We start from the raw sequence: 8,195 nt of genomic DNA, 5'->3' as shown, positions 1-8,195 counted from the left end.
ATGTACAATTAGTAGTATATTTCGTTTGTTGGTTGAATAAATGTGTTGTTAGAACGACAAACACAATGTTTTGGAAGTCGTTGCACGGTTCGATCATTTAGTGCCCCATACCGTATGTAGCACAAACTATTTTTCATACGGAACACATTTTCCACTTGTTGATAACATGCAACCCACTGATGAAGGCCCAATAGAGAAGCCCATAATTAACTGGAAGGGAGGCTCTTACATGAATCCGGCCCAGGTACATGCTCATGGTCCCCTAAACATAAATAAGTAAATAAATAAATAAAGTTAAATGCTCATGCACCAGTTCTTTAAATTAACAATTTAACAGGAGGATATTATTTCCTATGATAGCGTCGTTACATTCAGTCGATATTATTCTTAGGCAAAGATAGCAACCAGTCTTCTTTCTCCCAGCATTTTCTTCCTGCAACCAGTGGACCCATGCAAATTGTAGTCAATGTCGTAAATAGTTCCGGTCCATTTTTAATTTTCAATAAGAATGTCGAACCCATCCCAGCACATTGGCGACATCACTTTATCCTCCGCCTTGGTGCGCTTGCCGCGGCGTCGCCGTCCGGCCCTGTCAACATAGTTTTTTCCCAAACGGATCCTGTCAACATAGTGAATTGGGAGAGGACTGTAGTTGTGAGTATGACAGTATGGACCCACCAGGTCCACTCCCGAACACAAGCAAGCGCCTCTTTTACTACTCAGATCAACCCCTCATTTTTTACTCTAATCCACCATGTTGATATCTGGGACCCACATCATTTTCAACGTATAGTCAATTAACGACAGAATTGCACAACTTTTTTTAGTAGTAATTCGGAGGAGCAGGCTATAAACTGGGTTCTGCGGTCTCTATGGCCTGTCTAACAACATGACTAGCCCAGCAGTTTTTTCTTTGGGAAAATAGGTAGCCCAATATTTCTTTTTGAAGAATACCCAAGCTAGGCCTATTTGTTTTCTCCGACTTACTAGGCTGCAAGATGCATTCCGGCCTGGCCAAAGAGTATGGTGAGTGTCTGTTAAAAGTAATATCGAAAGGAGTTGAAAAATCCAAAAAAATTATAGCAAATGGGATATTGGTTTCTTTTTTGTTTTTGTTCTTCACTGATATCTTATACTGTATATCATTGGATTTAACATGACATAGTACTGATTTATTTTTAAATTTGTTTTAGTATGGCTACTAATTTTTGGATTAAGAATATTTTGTTCCCCAGCAAAAAAGTGTGAATTTTCAAAATTTCCAACATATTTAGTTAATTTTTTTAACCCTGGTATTGACCAGAAAATGGACAACAATCCTAAAAATAAAAAACGTGATGCAATAAATTCCATATGAATTAGAAAATGAGTAAAAATTATAAAAATAATAGCAAATGGGATGTACACGCCACATATTTCGAGGCTGACTTGTTTACGCAAGGCTTTGTCAGTCAACACACGATTCTAGCAGTAGTGACTGTTGGATGTCCATCCAACGGCCGACGTGCTTCTTCAATCTCTGATCTTCCTGCTCCAGCTGCCTAAACTAGCGCCGGTGGGACTGCCTACTCCCTCCTCTTGTGGCCCGCTGTGATGCCACGCAGGCTTCCCCGGCCCACCCTACTCCCTCCGCTGGCCTGGCCGCACGCAATCAACTGCCTCCTTATTATGCGAAAAAATGATTCCTCCCACTGACATTTGGGGCGCACCGGTTGGGAGGCTGACCTGTGGGCCTACTAAGTTGACGCGTACGCAAGGCTTGTCAACTTACTCAACAAACGATTCTAGCAGCAGTAACCATTGGATTTGAATCGAACGGTCCTACTGCTTCTTCAATCGCTGCTCTTCTTGCACCAGCCACCCAAAGCAGTGCCGGCGAGACCGCCTGCTCCTACCTCCAGTGTCCGACTGTGCTACTGTTGAGGCCTCACCGCCCTCTACTACTCCCACCGCTAGCCAGGCCCTGCGGCGACGGCAGCCTCACACCGCAGCCGAACCAGTGAACCCTCGTAATCCTCTCCGCGTGGGCATCCACTGCCGCGTCTTCCCCATCTCCATGTCTTCCCCGGCTCCGCGTCTTCCCGTTCCTAGGCCTCGCCGCCGTCCACCACCTTGGATGCGCTCGGCGCGGAGTGGTCAACATGGTCAACGAACGACACCATCGGAAGTAGACTGTGCGTGGAGAGGCTGACAGCTCACAGCTGGGTCCACGGCCGCACGCAAGGTAATGCCTCCTTATTACGCGCAAAATAATGATTCCTCCACCTGACAGCTGGGACCCACTGGAAGGGCCTCTGTATTTCACGAAAAAATGTTCCCACCGCCGACAGGTTGGACCCACCAGCTATATCTTCGCATGCAAGGAAGTGCCTCCTTATTACGCACAAAAAAATGAATACCCTCCTGCTAGCTGGGACCCACAATAGTGGGAGGCTGACTTGTGGGCCAACTAAGTTGACGGGGATGGAGTGCTTTGTCAACTTAGTCAATATGAACGATTCTAGCTCCAGAGACCGTATGATGTCCATCCAACGACCATAGTGCTTCTTCAACCTCTGGTCTTCTTGCTCCAGCGCCGGTCGTGTCTCGTGCTCCTGCCTCCCGTGGCCGGCTGCGATGCCATGGAGGCCTCACCTCCCCTACTACTCCCACCGCTGGCCAGGCCATCCCTCTACTCACCCACACCCCCTGTTATTCTGCGGCGATGGCAGCCTCACATCGCAGCCGAACCAGTGAACCCTCGTACTCCTCTTCACATGGGCATCCACTGCCGCGTCTTCCCCGGCTCCGTGTCATCCCCTTCCAAGGCCTCCTCGTCGTCCACCGCCTTGGTGCTCTTGGCGTGGCATGGTCAATGTGATCAACGACCGACTTCCATTGGAAGAGTACTGTACGTGGAGAGGCAGACAACTGGGTCCACGGCCACAGCCCAGTTTTTTTGTGATTTGCCAAGTAAGTCGCTTTGTCAGGCCTGTTGGGCTGCAAATCTTTCAAGACGAGGAGAGCTTCATTCGGCTGGCCGAGAAAATGGCCTATCAGTAATGAGAAATGGGCTGTACATTTTTAAAACACATCAAACCAGCAATTAGTTTCTAATTTATTTTTTTCATTTCGAGATTTTAAATTGCATTGATTTTTATGCGTGGACAATCTGTTGGATTTTATATTGATATACATTTATTTTTAAAATCAGTTTGAATGTGACTCGAAATTTTGGGATTAAAAATAGTTTGGACCGCACCGAAATATGCAAAATTTCGTATAATTTTTTAACCGTGACCACAATATGGGCTGTAATGCTAACAAAAAGAATATGGGCTCCAAAAAAACCTTAAGAATTAGCAAATGGGCTGTAAATTATTAGAATAATGGCAGATGGGCTGTATGCTGTTTTCCACATATTTGAGGCTTTCCTAAAAAAAGGTTGACGCACAAGGAGTGACTGTTGGATGTCCATCCAACGACCATCGTGCTTCTTCAATCTCTGCTCTTCCTACTCCAGCCGCTCAAACAAGCGCCTGCGAGACTGCTTGCTCCCTCCTCCTCGCGGCCGGCTGTGCTGCCGCGCAGGCCTCACCGCCCCACCGTACTCCCATCGCTGTCCTAGCCATCCCTCTACTCACCCACACCTGCTGTTATTCTCCGGCGACGACAGATGAACCAGTAAACCCTCGGACAGTCGTACTCCCCTCCGCGTGGGAAACAACTGCCGAGTCTTCCCTGGCTCCATGTCGTTCCCTTCCTAGGCCTCACCGTCGTCCACCGCCCTGGTGCTCTTAGCGCGGCCTGGTCAATGTGGTCGATGACCGACATGCATCTGAAGTGGACTGTACGTGGAGAGGCTGATAGCTGGGTCCATGGCCGCACACAAGGAAATGCCTCGTTATTATGCGCAAAATAATGATTCCTCCACCTGACATCTGGGACCCACCGAAAGGGCCTCTGTATTTTGTGAAAAAATGTTACCATCGCTGACAGCTCGGACCCACCAGCTATATCTTCGCCTGCAAGGAAGTGCCTCCTTATTACGCACAAAAAAGTGAATACTCCCCCTGCTAGCTGGGACCTAGTATAGTGGGAGGCTGACTTGTGGGCCTACTAAGTTGAAGGGGATGGAGGGGTTGTCAACTTAGTCAATATGCACAATTCTAGCTCCAGTGACCGTACGATGTCCATCCAACGGCCGTAGTGCTTCTTCAACCTCTGGTCTTCTTGCTCCAGCCGCCCAAACCAGCGCCATTCGTGCCTCGTGCTCCTGCCTCCCGTGGCCGGCTGCGATGCTGCGGAGGCCTCACCGCCCCCTACTACTCCCACCGCTGGCCAGGCCATCCCTCTACTCACCCACACCCCCTGTTATTCTGCAGCGACGGCATCCTCACAACGCACTGAACCAGTGAACCCTCATACTCCTCTACGCGTGGGCATCCACTGCCGCGTCTTCCCCGGCTCCGCGTCGTCCCCTTCCTAGGCCTCGCCGTCGTCCACCGCCCAGGTGCTCTCGACGGCGTGGTCAACATGGTCAAGGAACGACTTCCATCGGACGTGGACTGTACGTGGAGAGGCTGACATCTGGGTCCACGGCCGCAGCAAGGAAGTGCCTCCTTATTACGCGGAAAATAATGATTCCTCCAACTAACATCGGGGACCCACCAGACAGGCAAAAATATTTCGCGAAAAAAATGTTTCCCCCCTGACTGTTGGGACCTACCAGCTACATCTTCGCACGCAAGGAAGTGCGTCTAGGCAAAAAAACAATTCACCCCCTGACTGCTGGGACCCACCAGCTACATCTTCGCATGCGAGGAAGTGCCTAACAGTCGGGACCCACCTGGTCGAAGCGTACATAGCATTGTCATTCCGGTCGCGAATGTGTACGCACATACTAGTCGATGTAGAGGTGCACACGTGTCGTAGTAGAGGCGCACACGTAGTGTAGGATCGAAAGTATGTCTAGAGGGGGGGGGGTGATTAGACTACTTGACAAAATAAAAACTTAACCTTTTCCCAATTTTAGTTCTTGGCAGATTTTAGCTAATTTAGGACAAGTCAAGCAATCATCACATAATTCAAGCAAGCATGCAAAGAGTATATAGGCAGCGGAAAGTAAAGCATGCAACTTGCAAGAATGTAAAGGGAAGGGTTTGGAAAATTCAAACGCAATTGGAGACACGGATGTTTTTCCCGTGGATCGGATAGGTGGTGCTATCCTACATCCACGTTGATGGAGACTTCAACCCACGAAGGGTAACGGTTGCGCGAGTCCACACAGGGCTCCACCCAAGGGTAACGGTTGCGCGAGTCCACACAGGGCTCCACCCATGAAGGGTCCACGAAGAAGTAACCACCCACAAAGGGTCCACGAAGAAGCAACCTTGTCTATCCCACCATGGCCATCGCCCACACAGGACTTGCCTCACTAGCGGTAGATCTTCACGAAGTAGGCGATCTCCTTGCCCTTACAAACTCCTTGGTTCAACTCCACAATCTTGTCAGAGGCTCCCAAGTGACACCTAGCCAATCTAGGAGACACCACTCTCCAAGAAGTAACAAATGGTGTGTAGGTAATGAACTCCTTGCTCTTGTGCTTCAAATGATAGTCTCCCCAACACTCAACTCTCTCTCATGGGATTTGGATTTGGTGGAAAGAAGATTTGAGTGGAAAGCAACTTGGGAAGGCTAGAGATCAAGATTCATATGGTAGGAATGGAATGTCTTGGTCTCAACACATGAGTAGGTGGTTCTCTCTCAGAACATATGAGTTGGAATGGTGTGTGTGTTCTGATTGCTCTCTCCACGAATGAAGAGGAGGTGGAGGGGTATATATAGCCTCCACACAAAATCCAACCGTTACACAGTTTTCCAATCTCGGTGGGACCGAATCAATAAACTCGGTCGGACCGAAAATGTAAACCTAGTGACCGTTAGAGATTTTCGGTGGGACTGACATGCAACTTGGTAGGACCGATATGGTTAGGGTTTGGGCATAACATAATCTCGGTGAGACCGATTACACAAATTCGGTGAGACCGAATTTGGTAATTAGCTAACCAGAGAGTTGGTCAGGCAAACTCGGTGGGACCGATTTGCTCTTTCGGTGAGACCGAGTGGAACTCGGTGAGACCGAAAAGTTACAAAGGGGAAACATTGAGTTTACATTGCAATCTCGGTGGGACTGATTTGCTCTTTCGGTGAGACCGAAAAGTTATGAAAGGGAAACAGAGAGTTTGCAACCCCATCTCGGTGAGACCGAGATCCCTATCGGTAGGACCGAATTGCTAGGGTTTGGCAGTGGCTAATGACAAGTGAAAACTCGGTGGCGCCGGATAGGAAGAATCGGTAGGACCGAGTTTGGCTTAGGGTTTAGGTCATATGTGGATATGGGAAATTAGTTGAGGGTTTTGGAGCATATCACTAAGCACATGAAGCAAGAGGCTCATTAAGCAACATCTCATCCCTCCTTGATAGTATTGGCTTTTCCTAAAGACTCAATGTGATCTTGGATCACTAAAATATAAAATGAAGAGTCTTGAGCTTTTGAGCTTGAGCCAATCCTTTATCCTTAGCATTTTGAGGGTTCCACTTTCACATCCATGCCATGCCAATCATTGAGCTTTCCTGAAATAATCATCTTGGAATAGCATTAGCTCAATGAGCTATATGTTGTTATGAATTACCAAAACCACCTAGGGATAGTTGCACTTTCAATCTCCCCCTTTTTGGTAATTGATGACAACATATAGATCAAAGCTTCGACAAATGATAATAAGCATGAAATATATCGTCGCTTTGAGAAGTATGTGATAAGTAAGAGCTCCCCCTAAATTTGTGCATATTTAAAATTTGCTTTGGACTGCAAATGCACAAGGAGTTAGAGTCATGGGTTACTCTTCCATGTCACATACATCTTGGTGGAGCGCTCAAAATGATAAGAATGAAATACATGCACTCATCACCAAGAATAATGAATGATCACATAAGATAGATAAGATAATAGCATTAAGCAAGCATTAAGTGTAGCTTATGATCAAACACATGATCATCAATGTCTCACAAGCATAGTATCTCAAGCACTCAAAAGCAAACAAGTTTGAAAAACCACCAAATAAAGCAAGAGAGAAAAGCAACACTCTCTCTCTTGAAGCCTATGATCTATACATCTTCTCCCCCTTTGGCAACAAGTTACCAAAAAGTTCCTAGAAAATGCATAGCACTAGATCGACACTCAGGCTTGATCTTCTGGTGGTGGTGGAGTCCGGATCACTCCAAGGACGAAGGCTTCGGTAGATGCTGAAGTAGACGCTGGAGTTGGAGCTGAAGTAGATGCTGGAGCTGGTGGAACTGAGGCTGTGGCTGGTGCTGAGGTGCTGGCTCTTATGTCAGCAATTGGCACGGCAGATGACCTCGGGCCTCGTGGCACTCTGGCAAAGGCATGAGTGGTAGTCCTGCCTCTCCTCTCCTGCATGTCCTCCTGGAGCTGCTCCACTGCAGACTGAACTTCCGTTACTTTGACATCCAAGTCATAGAACTTCTGTTCCATGATTCTCTCTAGGCTCTGCTGATTCTGAGTGAGGGTGGCCAGACTTTGCTCAATCCTCGGCGTGGATGCAATCAAGTAACCAAGCTGCTCTTGTTTAGTCTTCAAGAAATACTCAGATGCCTCCTCTTGAGTTGGCATCTTGGCAGCTTTCTCCTTCCTCGCCTTCTCCTTCTTTGCGTAAGCTTGTGCAGACGATGGCTCGTTCTCAGTCATCACAACTTCATTGTCCTCAAAATCTGGACGGATGGGCAAATGTTCCTTGTCTAATAAGTATATGCCCGTGCCCATCTTGGAGTTGATGAGCTCCTGAATCTGAGGGGCATATCCGCAGATCCTCTTCTAGTCTGCTGCAGTCCTCTTGATTGTTTCCACTATGAGGCTCATCACTTTGAACTTCTGGGGCACATCAAACACATGTAGCAAGTTGATAGCATGGCCTCTGATCATCTTGTGATCACCTGACTTAGGAAATAAGGTGTGCCTCAAGATCCAATTGATAGTCGGGAGCCCTGACAGAAGGTAATGTACTGAGCCAAACTTGAAAGTATCAAGTGCTTCATTTGGGATCTCCTTGTACATATTTGACATTGAGTTGTGGTCCATCTTCTTCTTGGCATAGATGTCCATGTCATCATCATGCTCCTCTGGGGCATTAATC

This window comes from Triticum urartu, chromosome 5A, assembly GCF_056163025.1.
Source record: "Triticum urartu cultivar PI428250 chromosome 5A, HENAU_Tu73, whole genome shotgun sequence".
Classification (NCBI taxonomy): Eukaryota; Viridiplantae; Streptophyta; class Magnoliopsida; order Poales; family Poaceae; genus Triticum; species Triticum urartu.
Note: the sequence above shows the minus strand (reverse complement) of the source record.